General features: G+C 41.7%; 1 long non-coding RNA gene across 1 annotated transcript in view; it reads left to right on the top strand.

The window, feature by feature from the left end:
• The window catches only part of LOC126251980 (uncharacterized), a 224,193-nt gene extending 205,742 nt beyond the window's left edge, over positions 1 to 18,451 (top strand). Inside the window, exon 3 of the long non-coding RNA XR_007545817.1 lies at positions 18,325 to 18,451. This is a non-coding gene — a long non-coding RNA (uncharacterized LOC126251980). The remainder of the gene's footprint in view (positions 1 to 18,324) is intronic.
• The last annotated feature ends 5,209 nt before the right edge of the window (positions 18,452 to 23,660 follow it).

Below are 23,660 nucleotides of genomic sequence, written 5' to 3'. Positions count from 1 at the left end.
AATGCGTAGGTTGGTAACAGAACACCTTTATTTTTCGTCTGCTGCACACTTACGGCACAGTGATGCGTCTACGATAGTTTACTATCAATTTTGTTGTCCTTCATGGCAAGAGGTCCTGGACATACCTATGAATAAGATAAAGCCGACCTGCACATGGCGAGAGTTACTACTGCTTGTCTTCGTCCTTGCCAAACACTACCTTGGTCAGCAACGTTGCTGATCTCTCCCCACCTGCGAACGTTTGGAGCAATATGGGCAAGGACACTGAACAACTCTATGGCTCAAATGGTTCAAATGGCTCTGAGCACTATGGGACTCAACTGCTGTGGTCATCAGTCCCCTAGAACTTAGAACTACTTAAACCTAACCTAAGGACATCACACACATCCATGCCCGAGGCAGGATTCGAACCTGCGACCGTAGCGGTCGCACGGTTCCGGACTGCGCGCCTAGAACCGCGAGACCACCGCGGCCGGCGAACAGCTCTATGAGCCATAGCCTAGACGAATAACTGCTTACATTTAGGACCAGGGGTCAACCAACGCGTTGTATTTTGCACAATTTGTGGATCTCTCTCTTTAATAAACCATATAGTTTTTCTGAAACTGTAATCAATAGTTTAGCAGTACATTATATCACATCTACCGATTTCCGTCCAATTAAGGTAATTTCTTTGTGCACTGTCGCTTCTTTTGGCTGAAAGTGTTAATGAAGATAAAAAACCGAACGGACTGAAATTATGGTACAACTTGTCAAGGCTCATATATTACACAATATATCCATAAAATATCCTTCAAGAAACTACGCCAGCCGTAGTGGCCGTGCGGTTCTAGGCGCTACAGTCTGGAGCCGAGCGACCGCTACGGTCGCAGGTTCGAATCCTGCCTCGGGTATGGATGTGTGTGATGTCCTTAGGTTACTTGGGTTTATTAGTTCTCAGTTCTAGGCGACTGATGACCTCAGAAGTTAAGTCGCACAGTGCTCAGAGCCACTTCAACCATTTGAAGAAACTACGAAGTTTTGTCGGCAGAATGCGGTTTTATGTTGTACATGCAAAGGAGGAACTTCTTTCCGGTCACATTTACATCTCACTGAATATTTCGGACTTTTAGTGAATTATTTGATAATTTTAGATTTATGGAAGCTATACGAATCGTGCGCAAGATCCATACACTCAGAAGATTGTTTAATTTTTAATTTAAGGAATAATGTCCACTGCCGGCAGGAGTGTCCGAGCGGATCTAGGATCTACAGTCTGGAACCGCGCGACCGCTACGGTCGCAGGTTCGAATCCTGCCTCTGGCATGGATGTGTGTGCTGTCCTTAAGTTAGTTAGGTTTAAGTAGCTCTAAGTTGTAGGGGACTGAAGACTTGAGATGTTAAGTCCAATAGTGCTCAGTGCTCAGAGCCAATACAAATCCTATACAAGTTTCATCTACTCAGAAGATTGTTTGCTTTTTAATTTAAAGAATAATATCCACCTTTTAATGAGGGTTACACCACTTGAAAACTGCCCACCACTAGATACCACACGCTGGAAGCCTGCGATGTGCCAACAACATCTGTTACTTGACTGTACCAGCTTTCACCAAATTTGCATACGGAACCGACTGCGTCGCGCGGTGGAACGTGTGACAGTAAAAGGCCTCTTTGACACGTAAATCCTCGTGCCGGGCGTAAATGGCTCCTCCGCCAACACTCGGGAATTGTTTTCTTCACGCCATGCAAGTTCAAACGCGCGCAGCTGACGGTTTTCCCGTGGGTTTACGGCGCACAATTACGCGGAGCCGCGCTCTGACTGAAGTCCAGGTGAAAACAATCTCCGGACGGCCAGGATAGATGAAAATAAGGCACGCAAAGCATTGGAATAAAATCGAGTCTCACCGTTCTCTAGATATTGAAACTTTCTATACTTCCTTCTCTACAACTGAAACAATAAACTTTAGGTGGAATGGATATAAACAACATCTCCATTAGGTCAGAGCCAGGAAAAAACCGTAGTAATGTAAATATCAAAGCGTTGCTCGTTATTTTTAATGTTTCAAAACTTAAAGGAAATGAATTTCTACGCCACATGGTTATTGCAATAATTATTGCACAGTTTCTCTAATGCTGTAAGTAAATGTCCGCTACGTTTCATAGATTTTTAATTAGAAAGTGCTATTCTGAGACAAAAAATTTAGCGCAAAGGGTAAGTTCTGGCTAGTTACAATAACCAGTCTGAACACCGAAACGAAATAAATTTTCCCACTGCATGCGACATACAATAAACATAGGGAAATCTTTCACCAACAGAACAAGTGTGATCGTTAAAAATGAGGTACTATACAGTAGTAATGTGTTAATAAGGTTTAAATATTTAAACTTAAGACATCAAAGTTTCCAAGCCGGTAATGGATACATGATGTCACATTGCAATGACTGCTCGTAAAATTTGTTCTCATCTCTTGCTTTCGGATTCTCTATCATGCACTTGCAAATTTTGTTGGACTATGAAGTCCTCTTCATAATTTCTTAGACAAAGAAATGGTTCTAAGTGCCCTCTCATTTCGCTGCATCTTTTCTCAGTTACGAAAGGAGAACAAATTCAGGAAAGGTGCAACAGTTTATGGAAAATCATCTTAAGATATGTATATGATGCACTGAAGCACCAAACAAACTACACTCCTGGAAATGGAAAAAAGAACACATTGACACCGGTGTGTCAGACCCACCATACTTGCTCCGGACACTGCGAGACGGCTGTACAAGCAATGATCACACGCACGGCACAGCGGACACACCAGGAACCGCGGTGTTGGCCGTCGAATGGCGCTAGCTGCGCAGCATTTGTGCACCGCCGCCGTCAGTGTCAGCCAGTTTGCCTTGGCATACGGAGCTCCATCGCAGTCTTTAACACTGGTAGCATGCCGCGACAGCGTGGACGTGAACCGTATGTGCAGTTGACGGACTTTGAGCGAGGGCGTATAGTGGGCATGCGGGAGGCCGGGTGGACGTACCGCCGAATTGCTCAACATGTGGGGCGTGAGGTCTCCACAGTACATCGATGTTGTCGCCAGTGGTCGGCGGAAGGTGCACGTGCCCGTCGACCTGGGACCGGACTGCAGCGACGCACGGATGCACGCCAAGACTGTAGGATCCTACGCAGTGCCGTAGGGGACCGCACCGCCACTTCCCAGCAAATTAGGGACACTGTTGCTCCTGGGGTATCGGCGAGGACCATTCGCAACCGTCTCCATGAAGCTGGGCTACGGTCCCGCACACCGTTAGGCCGTCTTCCGCTCACGCCCCAACATCGTGCAGCCCGCCTCCAGTGGTGTCTCGACAGGCGTGAATGGAGGGACGAATGGAGACGTGTCGTCTTCAGCGATGAGAGTCGCTTCTGCCTTGGTGCCAATGATGGTCGTATGCGTGTTTGGCGCCGTGCAGGTGAGCGCCACAATCAGGACTGCATACGACCGAGGCACACAGGGCCAACACCCGGCATCATGGTGTGGGGAGCGATCTCCTACACTGGCCGTACACCACTGGTGATCGTCGAGGGGACACTGAATAGTGCACGGTACATCCAAACCGTCATCGAACCCATCGTTCTACCATTCCTAGACCGGCAAGGGAACTTGCTGTTCCAACAGGACAATGCACGTCCGCATGTATCCCGTGCCACCCAAAGTGCTCTAGAAGGTGTAAGTCAACTACCCTGGCCAGCAAGATCTCCGGATCTGTCCCCCATTGAGCATGTTTGGGACTGGATGAAGCGTCGTCTCACGCGGTCTGCACGTCCAGCACGAACGCTGGTCCAACTGAGGCGCCAGGTGGAAATGGCATGGCAAGCCGTTCCACAGGACTACATCCAGCATCTCTACGATCGTCTCCATGGGAGAATAGCAGCCTGCATTGCTGCGAAAGGTGGATATACACTGTACTAGTGCCGACATTGTGCATGCTCTGTTGCCTGTGTCTATGTGCCTGTGGTTCTGTCAGTGTGATCATGTGATGTATCTGACCCCAGGAATGTGTCAATAAAGTTTCCCCTTCCTGGGACAATGAATTCACGGTGTTCTTATTTCAATTTCCAGGAGTGTAGTGTAGCAATACGTATTCAAATACAGAGATATGTAAACAGGCGGAATACGGCGCTGCGGTCCGCAACGGCTATGGAAGACAACAAGGAGCGGTTGTTTCATCGGTTACTGCTGCTACGATGGCAGGTTCTCAAGATTTTATTTTATTGTATTTTTCGGCGCACGAGCGATGGGACACAGCATCTGCCAGGTAGCGATGAAGTGGTGATTTTCTCGTACGACCATTTCACGAGTGTACCGCGAACATCAGGAATCTCTGTAAAACATTAAATCTCCGACATCGCTGCGGCTGGAAAGAGATCGTATAAGAATATGACCAACGATGACTGAAGCGAAACGCTCAACGTGACAGAAGTGCAACCTTTCCGCATACCGCTGCAGATTTCAATGCTGGGCCATCAACAAGTCTGAGTGCACGAAACATTCAACGAACCAATACCATCGATACGGGCTTTCGGAGCCGAGGGCCCACTCGTGTACCTTTGATGACTACACGATACAAAGCTTTACGCCACGCCTGGGCACGTCAACACCGACGTGGCCTGTTGATGACTGGAAACATGTTGCTTGGTCGGACGAATCTCGTTTCAAATTGTATCGAGCGGACAGATGTGTAAGGGTATGGAGACAACCTCATGAAGCCATGGATCCTGCATGTCAGCAGGGGATTGTTCAAGCTGGCGGAGGCTGTATAATGGTGTGGGGTGTGTGTAGCTGGAATGATATGGAACCCCAGATAATCTACATACCACTCTGACAGGTGACACGTACGTAAACATACAGTGTGATCAGCTGCATCCGTTCATGTCATTGGGCATTCCGACGGATTTGGGCAACTCCAGCAGGACAATGCGACTCCCAGCAAGTCCAGAATTACTACAGAGTGGCTTCAGGAACACTCTTCTGAGCTTAAACACTTCCTCTGGCCACTAAACTCTCCAGACATGATTGAGCACACCTGGGTTGACTTTCAACGTACTGTTCAGAACAGGCCTCCTCCCCATCGTACTCTTACGGATTTACGGACAGCACTGCAGGATTCATGGGTCAGTTCCCTCGAGAACTACTTCAGACATTAGAGTCCATGTCACGTCATGTTGCAGAATTTCTCCGTGCTCGCAGGGGCCCTACACGATATTAGGGAGGTGTAGCGGTTTCTTTGGCTGTTCACTGTATATGCAAGATTTTGCTCTGGTATATCGAGGATTGCCTCACCATCAAGTGCTGTTGTTTCGGTAGACGTCATCGTCAGTGAAATTTAAAATAATTTATGTGACATAGTGATCTAAAGAGTTTGTTTTTAAGTAAACTCCCTACACATGGCGCCTCCAAGTGAAAACTATCGCCGGTCGATGTGGCCGGGCGGTTCTAGGCGCTTCAGTCTGGAACCGCGCGACCGCTGCGGTCGCAGGTTCGAATCCTGCCACGGGCATGGATGTGTGTGATGCCCTTAGGTTAGTTAGGTTTCATTAGTTCTAAGTTACAGTGGACTGATGACCTCAGATGTTGAGTCCCATAGTGCTCAGAGCCATTTTTTTGAAAACTATCTGCCCTTCATTATTTGATCTGGACAGATAAGTAAGTCTAAGAATTTTGAGAAATATGTGAACTAAGTACTATTATTGCTTCACTGTCACACTTAGCTGTGGGTCACCCACTGCCCTCTTTCAGTTTCTGCAGCAACACCTACAGTGAAAGGTAAATACGTAAGTGAACTTACGATTACATACCTAGCTATGATAGAATTGTGAAAAAATGAAGTTATGACAACCAGAGTGTTAATGAAGCAGGCCACTCAAAATCTGCAACTTGTAATAACTTTATATTTATTTTAAAATGTTCGAAAACATTCCATGAATGATGGTATTACACATTGAAGCACAATTAAAGAGATATTATACATTGAAGCATAGTTAAAGAAGTCTTATAGTGCAGTTAAGGATTACGGTATGACACAGTTCAAATGGTTCAAATGGCTCTGAGCACTATGGGACTTAACGTCTGAGGTCATCAGTCCTCTATAACTTAGAACTACTTAAACCTAACTAACCTAAGGACATCACACACATCCATGCCAGAGACAGGATTCGAACCGGCGACACATTAGTCAAGTAGATGCTTCAAACTGTATCGCGACGAAGACGCATAAAATCTAAGTCCCAAGGAGTACCCGTAACAATTGACATCTCTACCGATCTCTCAAATCAATCTCCTGAAACTGTTGGAGCGACTTCTAAGTTCTAAACTCTGCTAATTAGTTACAAAATATCTTAACAGTCAGTCCACCTCACCTCCAAAGAAATATAACATACTGGTAAAAAAAAGATGCATGCAGAAGTCCATAGTAATTCTACTTACCGTCAAGTTAATAATGTCTCTGCAAGGTCACAAGCCTTTCACTACATCGTTATTTGCGTGATATCTTGTAATAATTTATCCTACAGAACAATCGCTACATTATAATGGAGTGCACATAGAAGCGAATATCCATGACGAGTCTGAGATGGTCCAGGGCTTAGAGAGCGTGGCTGCAGTGGCAAACGAGCTGCTATCCTCATTCTCACGCCGTGCCACAATGATGATTACGAAACGGGCGTGATGAGTATACCATTGACGGACCGTGCTCGACTGGCGAATGCATCTTTTGGCCAGATTGTGGAGTCAATCACATCTGCAGCAGCAAAAGAAGAAGAAGAAGAAATTAGTGATCAGACTACAACTAAATGAACACACAAATACAGAAAAAATCATCTTACATATATGCCTGTAACATCACTGAAGTCAAATGTGGGCCACTTTTTAGCTGCTGACTGTGTACAAACTGGGTTCCTCTAATTTAGAGTATACTGACGCAGTAGCTTCATACTTAACATATACAGCCGCTTGCTCGACGGAAGATTCTACCCAGAGACTGTAAAGCTGCACATATTACACCAGAATTCATGAAAGGCAGTGGAAGAAATACACTAAATTACTGGTCCACATCATTAACGTTGACATGAAGCAGAATTTTGAAACATGTATTGTGTTATAACATTATGAATTACCACGAAGGGAACGGTCAATTGACAACATGATTTTAGAAAACAGCGTTCTTGTGCAATACAGCTTGTTTTTTTTACACGCACGAAGTGTTGAGTGCTCTCGACTAGGTATTTCTAATTGATTCCGTAATTCTAGATTTCGAGTAAGATTTTGACAACGTACCTCACAAACGACTTCTAATCAAATTGTGTGCTTGTAGAATATTGTCTCAATTAAGCAACTGGATATGTCATTTTCTGTCAGGGAGGTCACAGTTCGTAATAGCTGACGGAAAGCCAACGAATAAAACAGAAGTGATTTTTGGCGTTCTCCAAGGTAGTGTTATAGGCCCTCTGCTGTTCCTTATCTATAAAAGTTAAGTCATCAGATGATCAAAACCTATTGCTAAACGATTGAGATAAGATATCTGTATGGTTAGAAAATTGTTAATTGATATTAAATAATGAAAATTTTGAGGTCATCCACATGAGTGCTAGAAGGAACCGGTTAAACATTGGTTACACAAGAAATCAGCTAAATACATAAGAATTGCGATCAAGAATCACGTAAATTGGAAAGAACAGTAAGAAAGTTTTGTGAGGAAAGTGAACTGAAGACTTCATTTATTGATAGAATGCTTGGAATACGCAACAGATCTTCTAAAGAGACTTCCTACACTGCGCTTTTCTGTCTTCTTTCGGAGCACTGCTTTGCGGTGTGGGATCCTTACAAGAGGGGATTAACGAACCACATCTAAAAACTTCTAAAGAAGAGCAACACGTTTCTCATTATAGAGAGATAGGGGAGAGATTGTCACGGACATGATTTGTTTTTTTTTTGGGGGGGGGAGGGGGGTGAAATCATTATAATAAAGGCGTTTTCCGTCGCGTCGGGATCATCTTACATTCACCAGATTTCTCCTCCGAGTACGAAAGGATTTTGTTGACGTCGACTTATATGACAAGAAAAGATAATAATAATATAATAAGGGAAATAAGAACTCGCACGGGAAGATATAGGTGTCTTCCGCAAATTTTTCGAGAGTGGAATAATTGATAATTAGTGTGAAGATGGTTCGATGAACCCTGTGTGTGGCACAAATGTGTCGTTTACAGAGTAGCCATGTATACATAAGTGTAGATATAAACGAATCGTCGTAATCATCTACGCCGTACCGCTTCATCTCTGCTCACGTTATCAGTGCTGTTGATGTTGCTGCTACCGCATCTGAGACTGGAATGGCGTTCCGCGCCGAAACACTACATAGTTATAGCCGAAATCAGCAATCCTTTCTTTATTTCAACCAGCAGAAGTCGAGTATTCCTACCTTTAGTCTGTAGAGAGGATTACATGAGTCCGCGATTGTGAACAGAGGACACTATCCTGCTCAAATTTTCTAGTGTTCTTAAATATTGGCTTACATTTCAGTGCTGGTGTACATTCTGGTCTGTCACGAGAGCTGCGATTGAATGCAACAACCAGTGATGAAAGAAAAGATAATTTCCAGAATAAGATTTTTACTCTGCAGCGGAGTGTGCGCTGTTATAAAACTTCTTGGCAGATTAAAACTGTGTGCGGTACCCAGACTCGAACTCGGGACCTTTCGCAGGAAAGTACTCTACCATCTAAACTACCCAAGCACTCCTGAAATAAAGGATACTGCGGAGACATGGCTTAGCCACAGCCTGGAGGATGTTTCCGGAATGAGATTTTCGCTCTGCAGCGGACTGTGCGCTGATATGAAACTCCCTGGTAGATTCTTTCAGGAGTGCTAGTTCACCAAGATTTGCAGGAGAGCTTCTGTAAAGCTTGGAATGTAGGAGACGAGGTGCTGACAGAAGTAGAGCTGTGAGGACGGGCCGGAGTCATGCTTGGGTAGCTCAGATGGTAGAGCACTTTTCCGCGAAAGACAAAGATCCCGAGTTCGAGTCTCGGTCCAGCACACAGTTTTAATCTGCCAGGAAATTTCAAAAGATAATTTTTCTGCAACCTTGAAGACCGTAGTGCACGAAGACAATAATGTGCAAAATAACCTACTCCTTAGACCCTGCTAATCTGTTTGTGTGTGTGTCTGTGTGTGTGTGTGTGTGTGTGTGTGTGTGTGTGTGTGCGTGTGCGCCGGCCATACTTTGGCCCTCAGTATGCTTGCATATCCCTTGTCGTAAACTTCTGACAATACTCTGTTTTATATGAGTGCACCAACAGTTTTAATTTGTGGATTCGATTTCCCCATAAAATAATTAACACTATAGACAGACAGACAATAGTTCGCATTAGATCCCCACCCGTCGAACACACGTTGAACTTGCGCAAAAACGCTTTACGAAACATGATGTGTTATAGACGGTGTCTAAAATACATTTCTAAATCTTTTTTAATACTCAATTTAATGTTGTCCACTTTGTAGCAAGTGTGTATTTGTAAATTAAAAATATACTGTAAATGGCAGAAAAATGTGAAACATTAAAACAATACGGTAGTGGCGGAGGCTCGCTGGCCAATACATACCGATACAAGACAACCCTGAGAAATACGTATCGAGAGATCTCGTCAGTTCAGAAGCGACGAACATAGCCTTCCGCTGCAGCCATGTGATACGGGCTGACCGCATCTTCGATCATCTCTCTCCAACATGCGATCACTCTGCTACAAAACACCAAGTTGTATACGTGTCGAAAGCAGTAAATTTGCCTCCGCTGATACTGTTGCAGAGCACCATCGAGGAAATGGTTTAAGGGATCAGACAAAAGTCGAAAAATAGCATCAGGTATCATTCTACGTTAAGTAGATAAAATGTATGCTACCTGTAATCAGAACGCTTCTCGTGATTTCACCAGTAATAGCGTCAATACGTGCTCCATGTGTATCGCTTTTCCTTTATGGAAAAATGCCAATTTACACTGCATCCAAATATTTTATGATTCCAAATAAATATTACTTGCAACTTACATGAAGGGGGAGAGAATATCATAGCACTGAGAATCCAAATAAATCATTACCTTTTCCTCACGCAAGCAGAATAGTGGGAGTAGGGAAATTTCGTCTTATCACGATGCCTCTATAGAATGCACAGTCTTTCCACAATTAAAGCGTATGTGGTGTCAATCCCTTTCATATATGTAGCTGCATTAAGGATCTACAGCTCCCCTCTACCGCGTATTTCGATTGCGACATCTGTATAAGTTTTTTTTTTTTTCTTTTTAATTTAAGTATGTGTGTGCCGCCAAATCTCTCATTACTCCTGAGGAAATAACAAATCCCTTTTATGTATTCCAAGAGGGTTCCGTGAGCTGTCTCAAGTTTTGGTGCAGGTCTATCGGTCATGTTGGTAGCAGATGGTAGTGTCTTCCAATAGTTCTCTTTCTTGATGCCGACATGTAGCTTTCTAATGAAATATCGATGCGGAATCCAGACACTTCGATCTAGTGCTTTTTTCACAATTTCCTGTGTGCAAATACAGACGTCCTGTACCATATTTCGCATCCGTATTTTAACGTATTTGAGTCATTTCATTTCCTCTAATTTCGTTTTAGTTATCAGCCTTCTGACTGGTTGGATAGTCCGCCACGAATTCCTCGCGAGTACCAACCTTCTCATCTTGGACTAGCACTTGCAGCCTGCGTCCTCAATCAGCTACTCGATTTACTTCAATCTCTGTCTTACTCCACAATTTTACCCTCTACAACTCTCTCTAGTACGATGGAATTCATTTCCTGATGTGTCAACATATGGTCCCTCCTTCTTCTCGGTGTTCTCCATATACTCCTTTCCATGCTGATTCTGTCGAGAACCTCGTCATTCCTTACTTTATCACTCCACCTAGCTTCAACATTCTTCTGTAGTGCCACATTTGAAATGCTTTGAATATCGCATGTTCCTGTTTTCCCACAGTCCATGACTCACTACCATAGAACCGTCCTTTATGAGAAATATCTTCTTCAAATTAAGATCTATGTTTGATATTGACAGACTTGTCCTAGCTACGAATACCCTTTTTGCCAGTGCTGGTCTGTGTTTCTTGTCGTCCTTGCTGCGTCCGTCATGGGTTGTTTTGCTGCTTAGGTACCTGAGTTCCTTAACATTATCTACCTCCTGATCGCCAATACTGCTATTAAGTTTCTCGCTGTTTTCATTTCTGCTACTTCTCATTGCATTCTTCGTTCTTCGATTTATTCTCAGTCCATATTCTATGCTCATTCTGTTCAACAGAACCTCTATCACGTTTTCTCTTTCACTGAGGATAGCATCGTCATCAGCGAATTTTGTAACTGACTTCCTCTCTCCTCAATTTTTAATCTCTTTCTTGCAACTTAGTTTTATTTCAGTCATTGCTAACCTGATGAACAGTACGGGCGAAAGAACACATCCCAGTCTCACACACTTTTTAATACCAATACGGTCTTTCACTCTTATGTTCTCTCTTGGTTCTCGCCAAAATCTCATATTACCCTCCATTTAAAAAAAATTAAAATACAAATAAAAAGCTTACCCCTATTTTTGGCAGAATTTAGAATATCTTTGGGGCATTTTACACTGTGGAACGGTCTTTACCAGTCGACAGGTGATATGAGACTTAAACTTTCTGCCAGATTTAAGCTGTGTACCGGATTGAGACTGTAACACGGAACCTGCAGACTGAACTAGCCATCCTTCCTCCAGTATCAAAATTCCTACTTCTCAAACTTCAGACAAGTTCTCTTGCGAAACTTGCAGGTCTAAGCACTAGCACTCCAGGAAGAAGGATATTACCAGGACAGCAGTTATCGCGAAAGGCGAAATTCCCGAGTTCAAGTCTTGCTGAGGTCCATAGTTTCAATCTTCCAGGAAATTTTATATCAGCGCACACTCCGCTGTAGAGTGAAATTCTCTTTTGTATATGGAATTTTCTCGATTTTTCTTCAGTTTGCTTCCATATCAACGGCATCGTCAGAAATGCATCTTTGGTGCCTACACCTCCCCTAAAATCCAACTGATCGTTATCTAGCAGATTGTAAGTTTGATTTTCCATTCCTTATGTTATTCTAGTCAGCAACTTTGATACATGAGCTGCTAAGCAGATTGTGCGATAATTATCGCACTTGTCGGCTCTTGCAATCTTCGGAATTCTGTGGATGACATTTGCCAGAAAGTCTGATGGTATATCGCGAGACTCATACATTCTACATTCCAACATGAATATTCATTTTGTAGCCACTTCCCCACGAATTTTAAATATTTCGTCGGGTTATTGCCAATCACTTCTGCCTTGTTTGATACCAAGACTTTCGAATACTGATCCTTGTCTCTTCCCTGTCGACTCCTGATTCCTCTTCTATCACGTCGTCGGACAAGACCTATCGCTCATAGAGGCGTTCAATGTACTCTTTCTACCCATCCGCTCTCTCCACTGCATTTACCACTAGTATTCCCACTGCACTCTCAGGGTTACCGCCTTTCCATTTAATTTCATCGACGATTGTTTTGACGTTTGTGTATGCTGACTCAATCCTAACATCGAACATTTCGTTTTTGACTTCTTGAATATTTTTTCTTGCTGGCATTTAGCCTTAGCTTTCCAGCATCTCCTATTTGTTTCAGCCTAAGTGACATGTATTTCATTATTATTTTCCCTGAACATTTTTGAACTCACTTCCTTCGTCGATCATTTTAATTCTTCTGCTAACCATGGTTTGTTCGCAGTTACCTTTGTTGAAACCTGTACATTTCTTCCCAACTTCTGTGTCTGCCGTTTTTAGGGATGCCCACTCTTCTTAAACTGTAATACCTACTGGGCTATTCATTATCGCAATAACTACAGCCTCAAAGAACTTCAAGTGTATCTTATCACTCCTTAATATCTTCGTATCCCACTTGCTTGCGCATTGACTCCTCAATACTAGTGTGTTCCTTGGTACACCCTACAAACCAGTATCTCACTTCTGAATTTCTGCTTGTCCATGATGCAATCTAACTGTAATCTTCTATCACAGCGTTATCTTATCAGTGACTTTTCCTTGAATACCACTGGCGTGTTTTCTGACAGAATGAACTCTACTAGCCTCCTAATAAATATGTGCATAAGAAGTGGTGGAATCTGCTCTAATTCGCTGCAGATGACTTGATAGTCTGACACGTAAGTAGATACGAAGTTCTCTTCATCAGTGCTAACGGTTCTTCCATACTTTTGCTGTAGTGTTAATTAAGATGGAATTCGAGTTTCCTCATTCTTGTCTGTATTCTACTTGTTGGATTCTGGTGTTACAGTGCCTGTGCTGTTCAGAAGAACGATTCAGTGTTCCTTCGGACGTGCATGCAACTTGCGTCTGTCCGGAGTCGTCCACGGAGAGCCAGAGTGGTTAAGGTGACCGCTTGCATAAATCGGGAAATCTGGTTTCCGTTCTCCCACAAATTTTCATCGTAGACTTTCCCATATGCAGCTAATGGTTGTTCGTATCGTAGGTGCGAATACATTTGGTGTTGTTGGTTTATGTAAAATTATGTATAAAAACGATCAAGGAAATTTGGGGTTTAGCGCCTTGGCGGCACAGACGCTAGAGACTGTGCTCAAGTTTGGATGGTGACGGCACTGGCGAAGACTTCGCTATGGCCTTTTCAGTGGAACCATATAGGCACATGTCTTTTAAGAGATTTAAGAAAACTATGGAAACCTTAATTTCGTCGGATGGAGATTTTAAACAGCGAACTCACGAATTCACTTGTAGCATTGTGGGATATCGCTGGGATTGGTCACGAGGCAGAACTAAAGTGTATGTCCTGGCTACAAGAATCTCTGCACTATTATTGTCGCACTGCCGTGGGTTGATCGAACGCGTGTGATAGAACTTTTGGAACTAATTTTAAGCCTGCAAAGAATCTTTATGGAAGCCGCTAGGAATAAATCTTGCGAACGCATAAAATCTCGTCATTTGGAAGAACAGTCTCGGCCTTTTGACAGCTGTCTCTGAATACAACTTCGCGTGTTAAAGTACTGACGGTCACTGTGTAACATATCCGCATCTATCCGTGCCATTATGCCATCAGTAGTGGCACCTCCTTCGACTATGGCTGATAAGTGACCGACTCTTGTAGGCTATTTCAAATGATGAGGTCCCCACAAAATTTCCAGTTTAGATTGTTCAATAGTTTTTTGACGCTGAATGACGTACCGTTTATAACCAGATCAAGTCTAATTACGTATAATTTATTTACATATAAATGGTTACCCACATACTACAATCTCTTGATGTGTCATAAAATCATCGTTCGAGTGTAAGAACGTAAAACTGGAATGACCAAAAGTTTTATTGTGGCAGGTAAACCATTAGCACATTCTGTAATCACACTGTCCTAAAGGATAACATGCAGATCAATACGATAAAACGATGTGCATTTGGAAAATAACGCAGGTAACGGTCCAGTGCGGTTTACAGAATGCACTACTGAAGATTAATGAAGGTCCAGAGGTTAAGTGTAAGTTCACAGTCAGTCAATAAAAACAGTCACTGTATTACAGAATGCTCTTTCGGATGCGAAATTTAGATGAAATGCTGTACATTGTATGAGTTGTAATTCGTGTTAACTCGTATTGGCTCTTGCACATTTCACAGTTTTTTGCAGACTCGCTAAATTGTCTTCCAGCAGCATCTCTTTCTACAGATTATAATAATTAGTAGTACATTTATATAATGTTGTTTGTTGGTATTTTATATAAGTTACAAATATACATTTACATGTCTGATTAACTGAACATTGGAGGGAGATTCTTCAGAATGGGAACATTTAGATAGAACAACAATTGCTATGGAGCTAGCTGCCTAGTTTGCCAAAATGCCGGATCTCATATCAGTAACATTGCTAACTACTCTGAAATTAAATTAGGGCAGAAGTTGCTACATATATTCGTCATTAGCAGTGTGGATATTTCACTGATTTAATATGTTTTGTCCTTCATGATTTGAAAATTACTAATTGGGTATATGTTTGCATATGGGAAACGACAGCAAAGTTTTAAAATTGCTGGTGGCAGTAATTAGCACAGTTCTTATGTACACTAATTAGCTCGTTAACTCCTGATACTCAAATAAATGTAAAATACTAATATTAAGTTAGAAAAACAGTGTTTCAATATTTGAAATTTTGAGATACTGACCACATGTCATAAAAATAACTACCGAATATATTTGTAAAAGAAATAGCAGGAAGAAGAAACATAACAGGGGGAAATATTCCATCTGCTTTTCCATAGTTGTTAGCACTGTGCTTTTATTACAACTGGGAGGAAGTGAAGTTCGCAGTCCGAGGGAGGCCAACTTAACGAATACACTTGATATCGAGTTGGTTGCCTTCTGGCAGCTACCATCAGCCGAATGATGTCAGGTGGCCAAGGGTCAGATTAAAATTTCATTCAGGCAAGAGGCACCAAAAGACTAAAGTGACACGTTGCTGTTGTAGATCTAATACATTTTGCAACTTCTGCACCATCAGAAGGTAGGCGGTAAATGTGAAATTTTGTGATTCTCGTTCGAGTTGTATATTTTCATAACCGAGTCTCTTGTGTTAGATTGATACAATTACTCCCATACATTCCCGAAACTTGTATCATTTCCAAGGTACCACTCACTATAACTTTTGCCCATTACAATTTTAACTCTAGGAAATATAAAAAATAATGATAATTTACTTATTCCACGTTTAAAGTACAGGGAATCAATGCAGATATTTGTGCATGCAGAACCTTAATAACTACATACATTGCTGCGCTGCTTGTTTCTCCCTGCTTTGAACAGTCTACCTACAAACGCGTCATAAATTACCTCGTTTTAAATCGTGTCTTTTTGCCCCTGATACCATGTCATTATGCAGGATTATATACAGCAAATTATGCATACGATATTGCAGTGCCTGCATTGTTCAGAAGTATGATGCAGGCCTGATTGTCCGAAGGAACAGGTAACGCGGTGACTATAGCCGTTATGAAATACATAAAACGAATTCGAAGTTGCGAATATGGACAGCCGTCAGTTGTAGAGGGGAATGACGACAGTGAAAATTTGTGCCAGAGTCGGACTGGAACCCTGATATATCGCAAGCGGATGCCTTACTATTAGGCTATACGGGCGCTACTTACGGCCAGCCTCAGAAATCCATATGCCGTCAATCAAGTGTAGTGCTCGGGTAGCCTGGTGGCAAGACGATCGCTCGCGATAAGCGGGAAATCAGTGATCGAGTTCCGGGCCGGCACGAACTTTCATTGTAGTCATTCCATTATGCAGCTAATGGTTGTTGACATTCGTAACTTCGAAAACATTTCACGTATAAATTATACATAGTAAGAACGATGTACAGATAAAAAGTATGTTGTGTGTATGGTCATGTTCACACACATAGCGTTCCGAGACTTCTAATTGCAAGAAATATAGTAAAAATTCACGTATGTACAAATATTTCCATCACATATTATACCCAACATGGATATAGCTTAAAGTATACAATTACGTATCCTTTCAAGATCAGGAGATGACAGTTCCATCTGTCAAAACCAGTCGTATAGTAATAAATACTAATTAATGTGATTTTGGCCATAAAAATTTACATTCGAGATGTAACAACGTTTCTTGCTATAAACAAGTCCATTTCCGGAATCGAAGTACTTGCCCACGCTGTACTGTTTTAGAGGGAGAAGTGAACATCACATTTGTCCTGTCAGGTGCTAGTCACACGGGCTATTGAAATCCTGCAGGCGTTGAACAAGATGCTCTTGATCCCAAAGATATCATAGTAACATAGGAGTGATGGGACCCTGGTCATCGTGAGCAACAACATCACGAAACGATAATCTGCAGACTCAATAGGATATCATGTTGCCACGGTAGAGTTACAATTCGTGCTACTTCCCATTTCTCCCTCTTACACCCATCACAACACGATTTTCTCACAAACAAACGAGATAAAAATGCGATTTCTGGGTGTGAAACGCACCAGATAAGCTTGCGGCACACACAGAGACTGTAGATTACGTTACAAGTGTCTACTTTGCGTTGTTGCTTTAAAAAATTACTAATCTCCTTTTTAGAAAGCATTCTAGTCGTAAGATGTTTATTTGTGCCAATAGGCATCTACTGCTGTCGTTTATTAGCCATCATCCTGGATGTATGGTCCACAAAAGTTAGTTGACAGCATCCCATATTCCTTTGAAGCTGAACAGTAACGACTTTGTTGTTGTTTTTGTTGTTGTGGTCTTCAGTCCAGAGACTGGTTTGATGCAGCTCTCCGTAAGCATCTTCATCTCCCAGTACCTACTGCAACCTATATCCTTCGGAATCTGCTTAGTGTATTCATCTCTTGGTCTCCCTCAACGACTTTTACCCTACACTCTGACCTCCAATGCTAAATTGGTGATCCCATGATGCCTCAGAACATGTCCTACCAACCGATACCTTCTTATAGTCAAGGTGTGCTACAAATTTCTCTTCTCCCTAATTCTGTTCAATACCTCCTCATTAGTCATGTGATCTACCCATCTACTCTTCAGCATTCTTCTGTAGCACCACATTTCGAAAGCTTCTATTCTCTTCTTGTCCAAACTATTTATCGTCCACGTTTCACTTCCATAATGGCCACAGCCGGCCGAAGTGGCCGCGCGGTTCTGGCGCTGCAGTCTGGAACCGCGAGACCGCTACGGTCGCAGGTTCGAATCCTGCCTCGGGCATGGATGTGTGTGATGTCCTTAGGTTAGTTAGGTTTAACTAGTTCTAAGTTCTAGGGGACTAATGACCTCAGCAGTTGCGTCCCATAGTGCTCAGAGCCATTTGAACCAGCCATAATGGCCACACTCCATACAAATACTTTCAGAAACGACGTCGTGACACTTAAATCTATTCCTGACGTAAACAAATTTCTCTTCTTCGGAAACGCATTCCTCGCCATTGCCAGTCTACGTTTTATATCCTCTCTACTTCGACCATCATCAGTTATTTTTCTCCCCAAATAGCAAAACTCATTTACTACTTTAAGCGTCTCATTTCCTAATCTAATACCCTCAGCATCACCCCATTTAATTCGACTACATTCCATTATACTCGTTCTGCTTTTCTTCATGTTGTATCGAAATTATCGAGTGAAATTGTATAAACAGCAGACGTAGTTTTTCTTAGAATACTGAGAGTAACATCTCCTGTCAAACAGACAGGTTTTTGCTGAGATGCCTGTGCTAACGTGTCGTGTTGCTTGTGTGCAGGCCCTACGACGCGGACGGAGCACCTGCACCACCACCACGACTGGGGCCCCCACGTGGAGAGCTCCGAGGGGGGCAACGTCAGCGTGCGAGTCGGCCAGACGGCCACCCTCGACTGCCGCGTGCAGCTGCTGCATGACAAGACGGTCAGTGGTCTGCTCTCTGTGTGAAGCGTGCTAACAGTGAGCCCGTAACACGTTGGCTGTTCGCGACGACTTCTTTCATACGCGAGCTAGCGCATTGCTCGCCAGTTCGCTGTTTTCCGACACTATCGTATTTCAGACGGGCTGCAATGCATGGCTGGTTGTCACATTAGCTTTTACTTCTCATGCTTCGTATATCTTACGCAGATCAGTGAACGTGCCTTGCGATAATCAGAGAGCTTGGCGCGAATTATGGTTTGAGAGAAGCATTGCCTTGCTGAATCACCATTCTGACGCTATATTGTGCTTAGTTTGTCCCTACATTTGGCTACATTTGCGACACTGGTTGGCAGATTTAATCATCTAGTTATAATAGGGTGAACTCGCTATATGGCCCTGGTTAAATCCTCGCCTTCCAACCGAGTTTCACTTACGTTTCTTGCAGGACATATTGTTTTTCTAATCATTTTCCCATGCAGTAATTGCTCACGTCGCATAGTTGTTGAAATTGGAACACAGCGCTCTTTCGTATTATGTTCAGAAACACGAACGCTGGTAGCTAGCGATATCTACTTGTCCATCTCTCGTGGGCTTTTGTGGCAATCAGTCTTTCTTTCGTGTTTTAAAACTACAGATGTCTGATGACTTTGTACCAAAAAAAAGGAGAACCAATCCCATAAGTAAAATTATTGTGTACTGGATGATTTCTGCAATGCATTCAATATGTACTTTCGTTATAACAAAATCTCCCTATTTGGACCATGGCAAGACGTAGCTTTGTTTATGAACTATTAGTACTTGAATAAGTAATGTTAGAAACTACCTAAATATACTGCTTTCGATAGTCAGATTTATTTAATATTGCTTCTCTGAGCGAAGTTCTATCATTCTGCGTGGAGAGCCCAACGTATACCTGTAGCACAACAGAGTGCGATAAATCTAGTTAATTTTAGGTAGTGCTTAAGTCCAGGACTACCGCTGTTTGTTACCACCGTTTCAAATGCAGTGGACTTCTCGTTTGTTATAAATAGCTGATTTGCTTGGTTCGCAAATAAAGGCAGCGTATTACTTTTATTCTTTCGATATTAAGTGTTTTATGAAATGTGGCTGGTGGTAACAAGAGGAAATGGCGTAAAGACGTTATAAATGCAGATTCTTACATAAGTGAAATAATTACACGGCGTCGTGTGGAGGGAAAATAAAGAAGACTTTGATGTAAGATTTGGGCGACCTCATGAATGCTCACGTTCGACTATATGCAAAATATAAGTTTCCCAGTTACTCCAGTATGAGAGTTATTTTACTGATGTCATTTGAAGCTTAACGTATTTGAAATTCACAACATAAAGCCTGAAACTGACCACATTTACATCTATATTGAATGCCAAGCATTAAAGGCCAAGTGATATAACATTTTTCATTACACACTACATCAATAATAAGCGGTCCAAGGACATTACTGAACACCATCTTTTTTCCCGGTGCTTGCGGGGAGAAAAACATTAACCCGACGATTGTGCGAGCTCCTCTAACACAGAAAACATACCTTTCGAAACTACTGAGCAGCTTTTCCCAGTAAAGAGACATTCTTTCCTACCAAACTACCGTGATATCTGGGTATTAAGGAGATTAATAAGAAAGCATGACAGAACATAACATCAAAAATATGTGTGCGAACTAATGATACGAATCAAGTACCAAACTTAAATATACCTTTACAATGGCAGATATGCACCATACCGGACATTTCAGAGAGCGGTGCCATGACTTCTACGAGAAGAATATAAACTCTACAGAAAGTATCAATCTTCCACGGCGCCACGAAACCCATTTCCACGTATTAATTTTCAGGCATTTCAAATACTTGTGCATCTTACCGGGTAAAGTTACTGCATCAGAATGTACCAATGGTTTGGTGCAACACACATTCCAAGTGAAAACCACTAGAATTAGTCATCCAGTAAGGCTTCTATCCAACAGAGTCTATGAGCACATAAACTGATGAAGTAAAATTTGCTGATATTACGAAGCCCCTTCAGTATTTGCCTGAGGAATAAAAAGAGTATTTCGAAATTTTACAAAAAATGTACACTAATTTGCTACGTACAGAAAACTGTGTCCCTCCACACAATGCACTGGTAATATTGCTTAGCGTTATTCCATCAATACTCTTGAAAAAGAAGTATACAAAGAACAGAAAAAATAACGTAATACCCATTCTTCGAATTATATTAATGTAAATTTAACTAATGTGCTGGTGTAAGTTAGTTACCTCCCGGGTTTTGTTAACTTTCGTGTACTTCATGGTTCAAAGGCTTGTGTTTTATGTAGGACTAAAAATTATAAAAGCACACATTTAGATTCCATAGTATAATTGTTTCAATTTTAATGATTTATTGCATTTTTGAAACTACTAACTATAGGTTACTGCACTTCGTCATCAAACACGTAGAAAAACCATTTGATTTTCTCTTTCTCTGATCCGTAATCGGTTATTTTCGTTTCCTGAACATTTTGCTTTTCTGAACTGACGCTGTTTCTAAAATTACTATTTCACTTGCTTTCTCATAACTCTTGATCCCGTTTACCGACTAGTTTGCAACAGGAAATACTTACTCGTTTTACCTTTCTGCATTACTCTTCTGCCATATGAAATAGTTTCAGCTCTGCGGTAAGTATTAGCGTTGCAGTTTCAGGGTGACTGCAGTGCTGTCAGTAAGAACGTCTTCAGATCACTCTTTTACGTAATTTCGTCGATAGTCAATAGGGACCAAGAGTTCATCTATCTGCATATACAACTTCAGATCGTACAAATGGCAAACGCATTTGCACTGGTCAAGTCTACGTCAATAATGGGAACTCAATACATGAAGTACTGATTAGCTTTCGAGAATTCTGTGCTAATATCATCTAACGTGTTCCCATCTGAAACATATATGTGAATTTTACGTTAGGCTTGCGAAAATTTGGTTGTTTGACACTCAATCTTTCGAGTCTGTGTAACCAGCGCCTCCTGCAAGGCCTCAACCCAGACCCTTAATTCGTTCGATAGTCAGTAGATTGGTAATTTGTTTAGAAACGGCAGTACAGAGGTGTTTCAAATGTCTTCGAATGACAAAGAGGGCGTCACCTCGACGCCTTTATTTGTACTGATCAGTTCCCTATACACAGACAGGGCTAGATGAGTTTCATATGATCTCAGATTGCTAGTTCATTTTTATTTTGTTACAAATTTCTATAAGAATGTAGTCAAGCATGAGCAGAACACATGTTCCATAATTCTACGACAGATTGATGCCAATTACATGAATCTGTTGTACGACATTCCTTAAAATCGGGAAAGACCTGGGCTTTTTTCCAGTCGCTGGATTCTATTCGTTGCTCACTTCGCCAAGTACTGGGGAGTATAGCTGGCGTTATACAGCAAAATTTATTTTGATGCAGTCTTCTTGGAATGTGATTGCTTTTTATCTCTCGGTGAGATAAGAACAGGGTTCAAGCTTTTTTATCAAATACTTTTTCTGACCATAAAAATACATATCGCAGAGTTGTGTTAGAAGAGTACACCTGAGGAAACTACTTACGTACATCACGATGCCAACCCTTCTTCATCTTGAAAAATCTCATCGTTTAATACACACGGCTGCTAAATTAAAGTATTATTCAAGTCTTTTAAACATGAATGTTGATTTTTGTTAATTTCTGTCTGTTCAAAAATTTGGAGTCAAATTTTGGCTACCATATATGAGGAAACTGTAACAATGCTACAAGGACTTACATATTTATACAATATGAAGACATTTTAATACATTAATAAAGATACCTGTAAACTGTTTATAAATCTATGCAGTTAACAGATTCAAACAGCACTTATTTGTTCATAGACCTAAACATAATGTATGTTCAACATAAATATTCAGAGCTCTCAACAAATTTTTTACCATGGCCTACAAATCTGTGTGTGTTTCCTATTGCCTAAGAGATTGTCAGCCACATTCCTGAATCCTGTCCAACCCAGTCGTTCGTCTTGTGTCAGAACGTTTTCTATTACTTCATCTTTTATCAATATTCCTTCCTTATGTTTAGCCTCAGACAGGAAAGGAAATTGGAAAGTTACGTACTTAAAACACTCTCCACCTTTACACAATGTTTCGACAAACCGTTTCATGATTCCCAGTTTAATGTGAAGAGGCGGGAGGATGATATTCTCTCGTTTCTCCAGAGATTCGTTATCATATATTTCTCTCCAGGATTCATTGTTGTTCTGGTAGGCCATTCTATTCGTGCGTTTCACGGGCACGACTATCCTACAGGCGTAGGAAACAAGAAACTTCGTAAAACCTGTCTGTTAGCCCAGCAGCAATCCTATTGCTTTCATGTCTCCATATTCAAACCATTTATGTTTCTAATAGTTCAAAGGATTCAGCAGCATCTCCATATTTTCATATGTTTTCTTTAGTTTGAACAGAATATGCTTATTTCCATTGTGAAGAAGTACGGTCTTGAGTCCTCTGTTGTTAGAATCTATAAACAGCCTTCAGCCATTCGTGTTGTATATAACACCAAAGCTTGATAACACACATTCAACGAATGTCCTTACAAAAAAAAAAAAGCGAGCCCTTCGTAGTGAAATACCCACGAAACTCCGATTCCCTTCATCGTAACCAGTGGGTAGAATATTGCGGCTGGGGTAAGCAAATGTTCTTCCTATAATCGAGACACCGAACCTTTTGCTACTTCTTTTGAGAGACCTAGGTGTCTTATCGAGGCATTCAATTCTTCTTGTGTAAATTGCTCTGCTTGTACTTTTGTGAGTGTGGAGTCATAATCAGAATATAAATTTTCACTTGATGATGATGATGATGATGATGATAATGATGAAGATTTTAAAGTAGTGGGCGGTTGAGGCATGGGAATGTCGTGGCTGATTTTAGTTTTGGATCAATAATTATTTTCACTGTTCTTCTTATGCCCGCCACCTTTCATCATACAAAAACAGTAACCTTTACATGGTTTTCTTGTCCTCTCCATACTATTGGAATTCCGAATGGTAAAGGTTTCTGTTTGCCTTGTGTCCAGTTCCTCAAACCTGCAACGCGTGTATGACAAACAGTATGTGGCGCAAAAGTTTTGTCCTGGTTTCCTAACATTGTATCGAAATATGATACGTATGCTTTTGTGATAGGTATGCTTTTT

This window comes from Schistocerca nitens, chromosome 4, assembly GCF_023898315.1.
Source record: "Schistocerca nitens isolate TAMUIC-IGC-003100 chromosome 4, iqSchNite1.1, whole genome shotgun sequence".
NCBI classification, from domain to species: domain Eukaryota; kingdom Metazoa; phylum Arthropoda; class Insecta; order Orthoptera; family Acrididae; genus Schistocerca; species Schistocerca nitens.
The sequence above is the reverse complement of the archived record's forward strand: the minus strand, read 5'-3'. Positions and strand labels throughout refer to the sequence as shown.